Below are 14,811 nucleotides of genomic sequence, written 5' to 3'. Positions count from 1 at the left end.
TCAGCGGAAGTTCCTTCTAACATTAGGAATTACTGTGACTTCTGGCGATGACTTGGTTAAGTCAATGATCTGGCTACTACATGGTCGCTTGACATCATATAAAAATACCTGGAATCTTTTCCTGCAATCATTCATCTTTTTAGCCTCAACTGGACTTCCATGATTATAGGTGTCATGTGACTTACTCTCCTGCCAAATCATTCCCACAAATAAATCAACTCTATCTACCAGTAATTTCTTAATTACCCCAACTACCACTAGTTGAGACAACATGTCATACTCCTACAGGACCTGTAAAGTGGAAGTGGGATATATCTTCCACCTTTTCCATCACCAACACTTTGGCTTTCATTGGACTCTCTGGATGGAAAATTAAAACCTGATCCAGGAAGACAGTTTTCCAGGACCCTGTATCTCTCAATAATTATTGGCTTGGATGCTGCTTTTGGAGATGTATAGCTATCTTTTTTTAAAAACTCTTCATATCTCTCATCTACCTTTACTACTTCTTTTACATTCACAAGAGTGTCTATCCCCAGTCTCTTATTTGTAGTTAAAACTACAATCTAATCTGTAGTCTTTTCTTTCTAGGTTTCTTTTTTGGACATATTCTTCCAATTCCAATAAGTTCCATAGCTTTCCATTTCAATTCCAGCATTCCAAATGAATGTGTCCCACTTTGTTACCACAGAGGCAACTTGACTTCTGATTTTCACCTCAGTACTTTTTGTTCTGATGTGAGGAGATGATCTTGGGGGGCTCCTAGCTAACCATTCCTTACCTTGACTACTTGCCTTCTTTTCACTATCTTATCTTATTTCCCTTTTGAAAGTATAAAAGGTGACAGAAAAAAGATTTAGTTTTACAGATTAACTCAATTGTCAGCCATTATTGCCAACTTCCAGCAGTTGCAACTCTTTGGTCCTCACAGCGCCTGAGACCCGGGTTCAATTCCCGCCTCAGGCGACTGACTGTGTGGAGTTTGCACGTTCTCCCTGTGTCTGCGTGGGTTTCCTCCGGGTGCTCCAGTTTCCTCCCACAGTCCAAAAGATGTGTAGGGTCAGGTGAATTGGCCATGCTAAATTGCCTGTAGTGTTAGGTAAGGGGTAAATGTAGGGGTATGGGTGGGTTTCGCTTCGGCGGGTCGGTGTGGACTTGTTGGGCCGAAGGGCCTGTTTCCACACTGTAATGTAATGTAATCTAATCTAATCCCAAGACACATCTTCTATGAGTAAAGCGTAGATTTCCTGTGTTCTACCTGTCAATTTGCCATGTGTGAACAAGTCCTCTTCCACCCAATTCATTTGTCGAGCCATATTCTCAAATGCATGAATAATATCTTTGATCCATTTCCTCAGATGTTGGTAGGGTCTGTGCAAACATAAATGTTTCTCTACTAGACCTCAAATTATGGTTCAGGTTCTGCTTGCTAGGTAATAAGAGCCTATGGTATTGGAGGTAGTTTTTTTTAAGCATGGACAGAAGATTGACTAAATACTAGAAGACTGAGATTTGGGATAAGGGGGACATTTTCAGGATGGTTAACCTGTAACCAGTGGAATACCATAGTGATCAGTGCTGATGCCACAACTGTTTATAATATTTATCAATCACTTGAATAAGAATATTAAATGTACTTGAGCCAAATTTGCAAGTGACACAAAAATAGGTGGAAAGGAAGTGATGGGGATAATACTAGAGTCTGCAAAGGAATACAGATAGGTTAAGTGAGTGAGCAAAAACTTGGCAAATGTAATATGAGAACATAAGAAATAGGAGTAGAAGGCGGCCATATGGCCCCTCAGGCCTGCTCTGCCATTCAATAAAATTATGGCTGATCTTTTCGTTTCACTTACCTGCCCCCTCACTAGAACCCTTAATTTGTTTACTGTTCACAAAATCTACCTTTGCCTTAAAAGGAGGCAGCCTCAACTGCTTCAGTGGGCAGGGATTTCCACAGATTCACAACCTTTTGGGTGAAGAAGTTCCTCCTCAACTCAGTTCTAGATCTGCTTCCCCCTTATTTTGAGGCTATGTCCCCTAGTTCTAGTTTCTCATGCTAGTGGAAACAAGCTCTCGGTTTCTCTCTTAACTATTCCCTTCATTACTGTATGCGTTTTTATAAGATCCCCCCTCATTCTTCTAAATTCCAATCTACTAAATCTCTCCTCATAAGTCAAACTTCTCAATTCTGAATCAATCTAGTGAACCCCCTCCACCCTGCACCCCCTCCAGTACCAGAACAACCTTTTTCAAGTAAGGACACCAAACCTGTACACAGTACTCCAGGTATGGCCTCACCAGCACCCTATACACTGCAGCATAACCTCATGACTTTTAAATTCCATCCCTCCAGCAATGAAGGACAATATTCCATTTGCCTTCTTAATTACCTGCAGCACTTGCAAACTAACTTTTTGTGATTCATGCACAAGGACATCCAAGTCCTTCTACACTGCAGTATGCTTCAACTTTACATCATTTAAAGAATAGTCCAGTATGTTTAGTATGTTTAACCATACAAAATGCTGGTGCGGCCACACTTGGAATATTGTGTATAGTTCTGGTTGCCCCATTACAAAAAGAATGTGGAAGCATTGGAAAAGGTGCAGAGGAGATTTATCCCCAGGATGTTGCCTGGTCTTATAAGGAAAGGCTGAGAGACTTGGGCTTTTCTCATTGGAAAGAAGAAGGCTAAGTGGGGATTTGATAGAGACATACAAGATGATTAGAGGATTAGATAGGGTAAACAGAGAAAGACTTTTTCCTAGGATGATGACGTCAGCTTGTATGAGAGGGCATAACTACAAATTGAGGGGTGATAGATTTAAGACTGATGTCAGAGGCATGTTCTTTACACAGAGTGTGGTAAGGGCGTAGAATGCCCTACCTGCTAAGGTAGTCAACTCAGCCACATTTGGGAGATTTAAACAATCCTTAGATAAACTCATGGATGATTTTGGGATTGTGTAGGGGGCGAGCTGAGAAAAGTCCATAGGTCGGCTCAACATCGAGGGCCGAAGGGCCTGTTGTGCACTGTATTGTTCTATGTTAGTTTCTGAGCATTTCAATTTTTTATTTAGTTTCTTTTCCTCTAGGAACCCATCTATAATCCCCGGATTTCCACATGCTTTTCCTGGCTTCCTGCCAGCACCGAAGAATCTACCTAAACCCATCAGATTCCATGTCTTAATTTCTGCCACTTTGTCCAAGACATTCAAGCCCTGGAAATCCTTACATATGTTAATTTTAGGTGTCCTAATCATATCTATGAAACACAAGACTGAGGTTCCAAATCTTTATAACTTAATTTGCCTTCATCTATCACTTTCAATTCCATAATTAAATCTGCACCTTTCACCTCGGTTTATCAGCCACAATAATCTGTGAAGATTTCACTTACTTTTAATCTGGAATTCTTGGAATGTTTCTGCATTCTTCTAAATTTCAGCTTTGGATTTTTTTTAAAAAAATGTTTCTCTGAAACAAGTTGAAAATGGAAACAAGTCAGGAAATATCTCTGACAAATTTGAACATTAATCTTGAGTTGTAACATGTATTTCATTGGGAAGCTAAAATTAATGTATCCAAAGAGTTCTGTGGTTAAATTTCTTGAACAGAATGAGAGAAATTAGAATATGGAATGTGATGGGTTTAGGTGGAATTTTCGCAGCCTGCAGGAAGATTGACCTGGGTGCTCTTCCCACAGTCCAAAGATGTGTAGGTTAGGGTGGATTGGCCATGCTAAATTGCCCCATAGTGTCCAGGGATGTGCAGGTTAGGTGGATGGCCATGAAAAATTGCTCACAGTGTCTATGGATGTACAGGCCAGGTGGGTTCACCATGGGAAATGCGGGTTTACACAGGTAAGGTAGGGAGGTGGGTCTGGGTGGGATGTTCTTCAGAAGGTAGGTGGAGACCCGACAGGCTGAATGGCCTACTTCCACACTGTAGTGCACACCTATTTCTCCCTTAGTGCACTTTTATTTTGTCACTTTACCAGAGAATCTACTTTTTTCTCCCTCTTTACAGTCACTCAACAGCAGAAAAGATTTCAAACCCACTTGGAATTGAATATTAGTGCTGGTGTGATGCAAAAGTGATGAACTAGGCTGGATTAAGAGAAATGCCAATAACTAATGAAGGGAGAAAAAATGCGAAAGTCAAAAAGCCCAAAGATATGCTTGCAATAACTAGTAATTTTTCTTTAATTAGGCAGGTGCGGCTTTGAATCAAACATCTGTCTTCTATGTACAATCGCTGATGTTTTGTTCCTTGGTATAGTTTCTCAAAATAATGAACAGAGTATAATTTTGCAGAGTAGCATACAATAATATCTACAAGAAGCATATGTAGTTCACATTGTCATGATGGATATCATAAAATGCGATGCTCTGCACTATCACACCATCTCAACCACAACAAATAGTTCATGTGGGTCATATAAGAGGATGGTAAACTCAAAGCAAAGATCAGGTGTCCAAGATGACCAAAAGGCCCTTAATATAGTGAAACCTTAAAAAGGTCATTACACAATCAACCTTAACTTTACTGCTGTCATCAGAAACCATGAGCTTTGGAAGAGTCATTATCATTTGCCTTATCAGTTATGAACTAAAATTTAATAGATATATTAAATCAATAATATAATTGATTAACTTAATTATTTTTACTTTTTTAAATATATAATCATGATATCACTTACCTCATCAGTTATGCACTAAAATTTAATAAATATATCTGATTAACTCGTGTTTTTTTGAGTACCTTTGCAATAACTTTGGTGTTGTCGGGGGGGGCTAAATCACAATGCTACAATTCCCAACTGGAAATTATGCTCAGGGAGCATGGAGAAAGATTTTACAAACAATAATGTGATAATAACCAATTAATCTGTTTTAAGTAGTGGTAGTTGACAGATAAATATTGGAGGAGAAAGTGAGGACTGCAGATGCTGGAGATCAGAGCTGAAAATGTGTTGCTGGAAAAGCGCAGCAGGTCAGGCAGCATCCAAGGAACAGGAGAATCGACGTTTCCTGAAGAAGGGCTTATGCCCAAAACGTCGATTCTCCTGTTCCTTGGATGCTGCCTGACCTGCTGCGCTTTTCCAGCAACACATTTTCAGATAAATATTGGCCACAGCATCAGGGAAAACGCTGCTCTTCTTCAACAGTGACAAGAATCATTCACATCCATCTGAGAGTGCTTTGAATTAATGATTCAACTGAAAGAAAGAGACCACCTTGCATGGCACAGCACTGCCTCAGCAAATGCAATTGAATGTCAGCCTAAAATTTGGCCTCTAGCCCTGCTAACTCAGAGGTAAAATATGTCCAGAGCCACAGATGACACGATAAACAAGCTCACCTCACAGTGTGTTACAGACTTCATATTATCACATTCAAATACAATTAATGTATTGCATTAACTATAAGCTGTACTTGATTAGGGTTACCACCTAGGGGATATTTGTTGAAAGAAATAATAAGCTAACAGATGACTCAAAGCTTTGATTATTCTGTTTACATACGAGTACTACAGTAGCAGATTTCTTCAAGTGCTTCTTGAAATGACTCCACAGAGGCCGGTAACCCACAACCAAGTCACTCTTCATTTACAATTGGAGAGTGCTTAACACTGATCCAGCTCCCTCAGAGCCAGCCCTCAGCATCAACAGAACCTCTGACACGCCTCTTCATATCTATCAGCCGTCGTGAATTAGTCCCTTGTTTTCAATCACTGACAACAAAGATATTGCAAAAGTACTCAAAAAAACATGAGTTAATTGGATATATTTATTAAATTTTAATGCATAACTGATTAGGCAAATGATATCATGTTTCTTCCAAATATATTAACAGTACGAATTGGTGAACCAATATTCTATGATGGCCATCCGGCTGCATTGTTATAATCACTAGATCCCTCCCCTCTGAGTCAGAGGACATTGGCTGGTTCTTTTTCTGTAGCTCCTCCTGGGACAGGTTCCTCCAACTCTGCCTCTGATATGGCAGCATGTTATGCATAATAGCTCACTTCTTGCACACGCAGCATTCATTCTCTTCTTCAAAAGCATCAAGGCAACAACATTTACAGGGTCCATCTCAGATTCCAAGATATCTTCAACACTCGAAGAGGGAGAACCCATCAGTTCCAGAACAGTCGGAAAGGCAGTCGAGGAGCCGGGCATGGTTTTGCTCCCGCACTGTTTGTGCATTTGCAACTTTCATATGGTTCGCATGTTTACAGTTATAGAGTCATAGACATGTACAGCACGGAAACAGACCCTTCGGTCCAACATGTCCATGCCGACCAGATATCCCAACCCAATCTAGTCCCACCTGCCAGCACCCGGCCCATATCCCTCCAAACCCTTCCTATTCATATACCCATCCAAATGCCACTTAAATGTTGTAATTGTATCAGCCTCCACCACATCCTCTGGTAGCTCATTCCATACACGTACCACCCTCTGCGTGAAAAGGTTGCCTCTTAGGTCTCTTTTATATCTTTCCTCTCTCACCCTAAACCTATGCCCTCTAGTTCTGGACTCCCCAACCCCAGGGCAACTTTGTCTATTTATCCTATCCATGCCCCTTATAATTTTGTAAACCCCTCAGCCGCCGACGCTCCAGGAAAAACAGCCCTAGCCTGTTCAGCCTCTCCCTAGAGCTCAAATACTCCAACCCTGGCAACATCCTTGTAAATCTTTTCCCAACCATTTCAAGTTTCACAACATCTTTCCGATAGGAAGGAGACCAGAATTGCATGCAATATTCCAACAGTGGCCTAACCAATGACCTGTACAGCCGCAACATGACCTCCCAACTCCTGTACTCAATACTCTGACCAATAAAGGAAAGTATACCAAATGCCTTCTTCACTATCCTATCTACTTGCGCCTCCATTTTCAAGGAGCTATGAACCTGCACTCCAAGGTCTCTTTGTTTAGCAACACTCCCTAGGACCTTACCATTAAGTGTATAAGTCCTGCTAAGATTTGTTTTCCCAAAATGCAGCACCACGCACTTATCTGAATTAAACTCCATCTGCCACTTCTCAGCCCATTAGCCCATCTGGTCCAGATCCTGTTGTCATCTGAGGTAACCCTCTTCACTGTCCATTACACCTCCAATTTTGGTGTCATCTGCAAACTTAGTAACTGTACCTCTTATGCTCGCATCCAAATCATTTATGTAAATGACAAAAAGTAGAGGACCCAGCACCAATCTTTGTGGCACTCCACTGGTCACAGGCCTCCAGTCTGAAAAACAACCCTCCATCACCTACCTCTGTCTTCCAACTTTGAGCCAGTTCTATATTCAAATAGCTAGTTCTCCCTTTATTCCATGAGATCTAACCTTGCTAATCAGTCTCCCATAGGGAACCTTGTCGAACGTCTTACTGAAGTCCATATAGTCACATCTACTGATCTGCCCTCATCAATCCTCTTTGTTACTTCTTCAAAAAACTCAATCAGTTTGTGAGACATGATTTTCCACGGACAAAGCCATGTTGACTATCCCTAATCACTCCTTGCCTTTCCAAATACATGTACATCCTGTCCCTCAGGATTCCCTCCAACAACTTGCCCACCACTGAGGTCAGGCTCACTGGTCTATAGTTCCCTGGCTTGTCTTTACTGCCCTTCTTAAACAGCAGCAGTACATTTGCCAACCTCCAGTGTTCCGGTACCTCACCTTTGACTATCGATGATACAAATATCTCAGCAAGAGGCCCAGCAATCACTTCTCTAGTTTCCCACAGAGCTCTCGGGTACACCTGATTAGGTCCTGGGGATTTATCCACCTTTAACAGTTTCAAGACATCCAGCACTTCCTCCTCTGTAATCTGAACATTTTGCAAGATGTCACCATCTATTTCCCTAGTTTATAGCTTCCATATCCTTTTCCATGCTTATATATCCTTATATATCACTGGACCTGACCTCATGCCAACCATGCCTCTTAACCCATGTAGGGTCATTCCCGTGGTTTCTAACCAAACATCACCTCCCAAAGTTAACTGCCTCTTTCACTTAGCGGAGTCTCATATCCAGCACTGTTGATCCTGATGCCATTTCCCAGGTCGAGGAAGATGAGATTTAAGCTGGTATGGAGTCTTCTCCCTTTTAGCAACTCTATTGGAACTATCCCTGTGGTTGCAGAAGGGGTGATCCTAAAATCAAATATAAACTGGGACAGTTTGGTATAATGTGAAGCTATAAGCTATTTCTTTAAGCCTGCCTTCAAAGCTTAGAATGCCCTTTCTATCAGACTATTGGATCATGGATGGTATGGAGCTGTCTTTATATAGTGAATACCATTTGATTTTAGGAAACACTCAAATCCCCCACTGGTAAACGATGGCCCATTATCTGTGACCAATACTTCCAGGAGACAGTGTAAGATGAACTCAGATTTTCTATCATATTCCCATGTTTGATGAATGAACTCTGTGCACATCCAGCTATTTTGAGTGGGCTTCCAAAAAGCCTAAAAAGATTGAGCACATTAAAGGACCTGCATAATCCACCTGTAACTGAGTCCAGGATTTACCCACCATTCCCACAAATGTGGAGGAGTTGATGGTGGTAATTTTGGTCCTTGCTGGCACTGCCTCACCAATACGGGTATATCTGCATCCAACCCTGACCGCCAGACATAATTTCTCACCGATACCTTCATTTTGGAAACCCTGGAGGAGTTCAGCCAGTATTTGGCGGTGACCTTTGCTCGAGACAATCACTCTTGATCCCCACAATAATATGCCGCCCCTACAGTAATCTGGTCTCTCCGGGTCCAAAAAGGTTTCAATTCTGGTTGCGATGGCCCTTTGATTCCCCCCATCTGCACCCGCTGTTTCAGTTTTAGGACCAGATCTTTATGCAACCAAAGTCTGATATTGTCAGCTGTGACAATTTAGTACCATTGCTGACTCTTCCAGTGATGGTACCACTAGTGTGTATCTGCCAGTGGAGTTAACTGTTCCAAACCCAGGTGTGGGTCGACTTTCTAGCATGTGCACTCTCCTGGATACTGACCTATGAGTTCTCTTGCTCAGTTTAGGTCTAATGGTACTCTTTTGCTGTTTTGAGTCTGGATAGCGGCAGCAACTACAATGGTTTTCCGGCTGGGATAATGAAGAAAACTTTAAACATTTGACTAAGGCTTGGCTTTGCTTTGTGGTTTTGATGTGGGCTGACCTAGACTCCCTCTGTTCAGAACATATCTGGAGTGAGGCTATGCAATTGCCTTCACTCAAGCGGTGTTCCCCAAGCTCATTCGGACTGGCAAGGGTATCCACTTCCATTGGAATACCTTGCAAATCATATGCTCTATTTGCCGCATTTTCCAAAGATAAAGCCTGTTGCATTACCTGTTGTTAGAAGTCCAGTTGGGCTTCAGCTACTAGGTGCTTTTGCATGCTTCCGTCTTTAATCCCACATATAAAACGGTCTGTCAGCATCTCATTAAGGGTTAAATCAAAGTCACATGCCTCTGCCAGTCGTCTTTACCTAGTCAAAAATCCCAACATGGACTCCCCTGGTTTTCGAATTGTCAAGTAAAATCAATAGCATCTCAGAATTTGAGGAGGCTTAGGGGTCATAATAATATTTCTGAACTAAATCCACCAACTCTTGAAAGGTTTTAGTATCTGGTGTCTCAGGAAAAGTTACACTCCTAATAACCAAAAATACTGCAGGTCCACATGCTGTCAGGAGAATTACTCATTGCTTTTCATTTTCCCAATGTCAGTTGTCAGGAAAAAAAGTTAATTCTTTCCACATACTGGACCCAATCTTCGACAGCAGGATCATATGAGTCAAGGTTCCCAAAATAACAGCATGATGCCCCAGAAATGCTTAAAGACAACTGCTGCAAGTAAATTTCTTCAGGAGCGTGCTTTTCTCTCATCATCACTGAAATAACTCCAGAGAGGCCAGTATGCTATCATTCTTTATTTACACATGAAGAGTCCTTGACACTAATCAAGCTTCCTTACTGTCAGCCAGGGTTCCCTGATTGGGGCTGTCAATCTGGTCCAATCAGGGAACTAATAATCTATATGGTCCACCTGGCTGACCTTGTTACAATCACTCCACGTCTGTTATTTATTAACAGAAAAATGAAAGTGAGAGAGAGAAGAAATTCAGGTTATCATCAGTAAGATTATATCTACATGCACCTTTGTTTTCCTTTGGTTCTTAACTGAGGAAATTATGACAAGGTGAGCCGGTTCTATGACTAAGCACCTTAAAGAAATTTTAAAAAAGCCTTAACATTTTCATAACCATTTACAGAAAAGAAAACAGAATATATTTCATAACACCAACAACCAAGATTAATAGCTAATTCTTTCCCAGTCAGAATCTCATTATACTTTACCTATGATTGCAATTTACCCTGTGTGTGCCCTAGAAGAGTGTTATCAAATTTCTACCAAGTCCTTGCAATCAATTCCTCAAAGACAAAGATATATGCATTTGTATTTCTCATTTTCAGTCATTTGAAGTTTGACGGCTGGAACATCAGTAAAGTCTGATTTTTGAGTAACTGAATTCCATACCACAAAGATCAGTTACATGGAACTGCCTAGAAATATCAAAACAAAATAGCACAGAGAGTTTCAGATATCTGCAAATTAATGAGTAGCACCTGAAGTTCCACCATGCGCATGTACCAAACCAAACTCAAGCTTGTGCACCTCAGTTGTAAAATATTTAACCTACAATTAATTAGTATTTGCCTTTCATAAGTCTTACCTATCTCTGAAATTGTATTATGTAAAGGTTTTTACCTGTGTTCTCAGTTTCTCCACTTCTGCACTTTGACACTTTGCTCTTCTTACTATATCAAAACACTCAAAAGTTTCATTAATTTGCTGCTGTTAGATGACAATGTTTAAAGCTATCTTCTAATTTATAATGGAAAAAATAGTTAACTACTTTCTTCCTTCAAAATTATATTGAGCAAGGTGAGTCTCCAATATTTCTTCACCATTATCATTAGTTTTTGTCATCAAGAGAAACTAATGGATAATTTATGGGACCAAGTCACCAAATAATGCAGATTAGGTATAAGAGAAACAGATGCAGGAATATGAAAATCAAATTTAAATAATTATCAAACTGAAACAGTTAATTTAACAAATATAATCTTGTTGCCAATACAAGTTACACCTTGGGAAAAAGCACTGATGAGATACTCTAACACTTCACAAAATCCCTTTTCTTCCTCTGTACCTTTGGAATCCAAAATATTGTTTTATCTTCTTACTCTTTAATCAACATCTTGATTTCTTTTCCATCCTACAAAGTGCTCAGAGATTGGTAAGAGAGGTACTATTAAATTAAGCTTTGCTTTGTTATATTTATTAGAAAAGCAACTGGCAATATTAGGTGATAAATTATCCAATAAAACCTGAGAGTATTAAGAATAGCTATGCAATACTAGTTAGGTAGTTCTGTACTTTACCTTGTTTTTTTTAAAATCACCTGGTCAGATGTATTATGACTCATTCCACAGCAGGTGGAACTTGAACTCAAAACATCCGGCTGGGACAAGGACACTACCATCATCCCTCAAGATATATTGATTAGTATGCTAAATAAATTAATAATTATTATTATAAATGTTCAACCAATCTAGCAAATTGTCTACAGAACTGCAACTTACCATTTCATGCATCTGTCACAGAATGAGAAAGGACAATTTATCAAATAAAGGTTATTAATGCAATTTCTTTCACAAGCAGTCACTATCTGCCCAATTAAACAACAAAAAAGAACACTAATTTTAGATGATGCTTGCCTACAGCATAAATCTTCCTTCATAAGTGTAGGTTAGAGATAGTACAATTCAAAGACAATAGGCGTTTTGATCTGTGCTACAGGGTTTTACTCAGTACCCATCAATATATATTTATACAGCATCTTTAATGTAATGAAATGCTCAAAGCATTTCACAGGTGCATAAAGTAAAGCACAAAAAAATGTAAGAAAATATTAGACCAAATTACCAAATGTTAGTCCAAGGAGGTAGGTTTTAAGGAAGGAAAGCAAGGTAGAAAGGCAAAAAATATGTTGCAAGGTATTCTAGAGCTTGAAAAGTAAGCAACTGAAGACATGATTACATGGTGGAAAAGAATGTGCACAGGAAGCCAGAGAAAGGAATGCCATATCAGAAGATTGTGTGGGTGGAGTAAATTATAGAAACAGAATTTTGAAACCAAGAGGCTGCTTGCCTGTGAACCAATTACAGAGGTGATAGAATAAACTCCAAGTTAACTCATGGGCTGAATTTCGGATAACATCAAATTTAGAGGTTAAAATGTGAGGAGTCAAGCAGGAATATATTGGGAAAGTCAAGTCAAGAGATAACAAAGATATGAATGAATCAGTATAAAAGTCTCATCTTATGAAGACTAGCACTACATGCTGTGATAAAAATAACTGCAAAATCAAAGCTTATCACTGCCAACAATATCTATTCAAACTGGTAAAAAAAAAGTAAATACAGTTGCCAATGAATTAAGCATAATTCAATTGCCAAGATGGAGATCAGTGTGAGATGAACAAAAACTACCAAAGTTGCTATACTCTGACATGTGACATGCAAGTCTTCCTACTGGTTTATTGTTTTGCAATTCATTGACAATTATACCGTGTTTTCCAATTTGAGAGTGCTGTGATCTCTGATTCCAATGAAGGTTATTACTACACTGGTAGCTAAAGAATTACTGTAACAGTAGTTCTACTCTGCTCAGTCTCGAAATCCAAAGCATTACATGTGCATATATACACAAAATATTATATAACTGTATAAGCAAATCTTTTTTTAAAATGATAACTCAGCAAGCCTACGATTTTAGGCCAGTGTCAATATATATAGTTGCAGCTCTGTTTCTTGCCACTCAGCAGCCTGACCCAGTTTCCATGACAGCAGGTATGGAGATTGCACCAGTAAGTCTACTACCATAAGTCACTGCTCCCTATTCAGTGTGACAAACAAGGATAAGAAAATAAAAATAACGGTGCACTTACCCTAAAAATACAAAAAGTCAAGGCAAGTTTAAAACATTTTCTGTAAAGCAAACCTTTAGAAGACTAGGGAATACAAACATTGCATTAAAAAGCAGTATAGAGTCACAGAGGTATACAGTATGGACAGTGAATTTTCTGTCAAAAATATTTAATTATATTTAATATACAAAATTCAGCACTGCACTCTTTTACTTTATATTTGTTCACTTTTCACTCGGTGTATTTCAGTAATCGAGTGAACAAGTTTGAGATACAAAAACTTTAAACTGTTACTTTCCATCAGGGTTAGGGAGAGGTTGCCATGTCTCCCTTCTCTGCATATCTCAGTTACTGCATAACATGACCATCTTCTGCCAAGGCAAAATAAGTATAGGAATCAAATAGGGCATGTGCAAAGGATGGGAACACAGCTCCAGTACTAATGTTTTGATTTTCTGCAAACTGAAGACAAATTAAAACCGTAATTTCTAATTTTTCTATGCAAGAAGATGCAAGAGTTAACTTATTCAATCAGCCAAAAATGCACAATTTTAAGAAGCAGGATCCTGTTTTTCAGTATTAACCTTAACAATTCTCAGAAACAGCATGCAAAAATAAAACAGGCTGGATCAAACCCAGTCCAATAGCAACCTTTGTAGCACATTGTGTTATGACATTCCAACATTTCCTAAATTAGTTTAAACTAACAATGAATCTTAACTGAAGTTCGGATGGTATTCACCAGACTGCATGATTACAAAGAGGATTATTTGAACAAATCACCATAAACGTATTATCACTTAATTCCGCTCCCTCCACCAACTTACAAATGCTAAGGCATCTTCTTTTAAACTGTTACAGCCACTGGCTGCATAAAAAGCAGAATTCAAATAGTTCTTTTTTTAAGCTTCAAAGTTAGTGAAGTACAGAAGCTAATAAGTCACTGAATATATCTCTAACGGGTGAGGTATTCTGCTGCCACCCTGGAATCCTGAGCTGTCCAGTTCAAATTCTAGCACCGCGGTTGTTGGAAACCAATAAATATTAAGTACCAGCCTATAATACTAGCGGTGATGACGATCTGCCTTTTGGTTTCATTGTCCACAGCGAATTGAAGCTATAGTCAGCTTCTCAACGTCATATCACTTCTAGCTTTCTCTCTAAATGCTATTTTTCCATGCTTTCGGAAACAGTTGCAATGGTGGGGTTTGGTTTTATTAATTCGCTCAGCTTTGGCGCAGATGGTTGCAGCCATTGTGATCTGTGTTTAAACAGACAACAGGCGAATGGGTTTTTCTTTTACCTGGTGCACTTACTGCTTCCGTGGTCTGGTGCAGATTTGAGGGCAGGTTAAACCCCCGATACCTGATCGCTGAGGATGCGTTTCCCTTCAGGCACCTTCATCTTTCCTGAAGATGCCGGCCGAGGAAGCGAACCTGTAGCTGCCGCATCTGGGTCCTGGTGAGAACCAACTCGCTGCCCGCAATGGGCAGCGCGCATGCGGCTGACATCCCGGACCACCACCTCCCCCCCCCCCCCCCCCACACACACACACACACACACAAACACACACAAGCTTAAAAGGGCAATGCAGCTCCACGCCAGGAAAACCTGGTAGAAGCAACAAATTCATCACCAATTTGTATGGTTCTTGGTTTTTTTGTTAGTATCACAGTGTGAAGTAAAATGGGAGCAATAACATTGAATGCAATCAATGATTAGGAAAAAACCATAAATTCCTTATATGCGAATGCAGACCGTGAAGCCATGAGAAATAGGAACAGGAT

At 39.8% G+C, this 14,811-nt stretch overlaps 1 protein-coding gene across 7 annotated transcripts in view; it reads right to left on the bottom strand.

Annotated features, from left to right (window-relative positions):
- Nucleotides 1-14,482, bottom strand: part of LOC122557329 (actin-binding protein WASF3-like) — a 120,369-nt gene extending 105,887 nt beyond the window's left edge. For 2 of the 7 annotated variants that reach the window (XM_043704918.2, XM_043704921.2), the window contains exons 1-2: nucleotides 14,328-14,478; nucleotides 3,404-3,480 (exon numbers count right to left, since the gene is read on the bottom strand). The gene's annotated coding sequence lies outside the window, so the exon portion shown is untranslated. Of the gene's footprint in view, nucleotides 1-3,403; nucleotides 3,481-14,327 lie in introns of all 7 variants that reach the window. The other 5 variants (XM_043704920.2, XM_043704916.2, XM_043704917.2 and 2 more) reach the window with 4 other exon arrangements.
- Between the last annotated feature and the right edge of the window lie 329 nt (nucleotides 14,483-14,811).

The sequence above is a fragment of the Chiloscyllium plagiosum genome, unplaced genomic scaffold, assembly GCF_037043375.1.
Source record: "Chiloscyllium plagiosum isolate Xiang-an unplaced genomic scaffold, Cpla_swu_hap1 HiC_scaffold_11, whole genome shotgun sequence".
NCBI lineage: Eukaryota > Metazoa > Chordata > Chondrichthyes > Orectolobiformes > Hemiscylliidae > Chiloscyllium > Chiloscyllium plagiosum.
The sequence above is the reverse complement of the archived record's forward strand: the minus strand, read 5'-3'. Positions and strand labels throughout refer to the sequence as shown.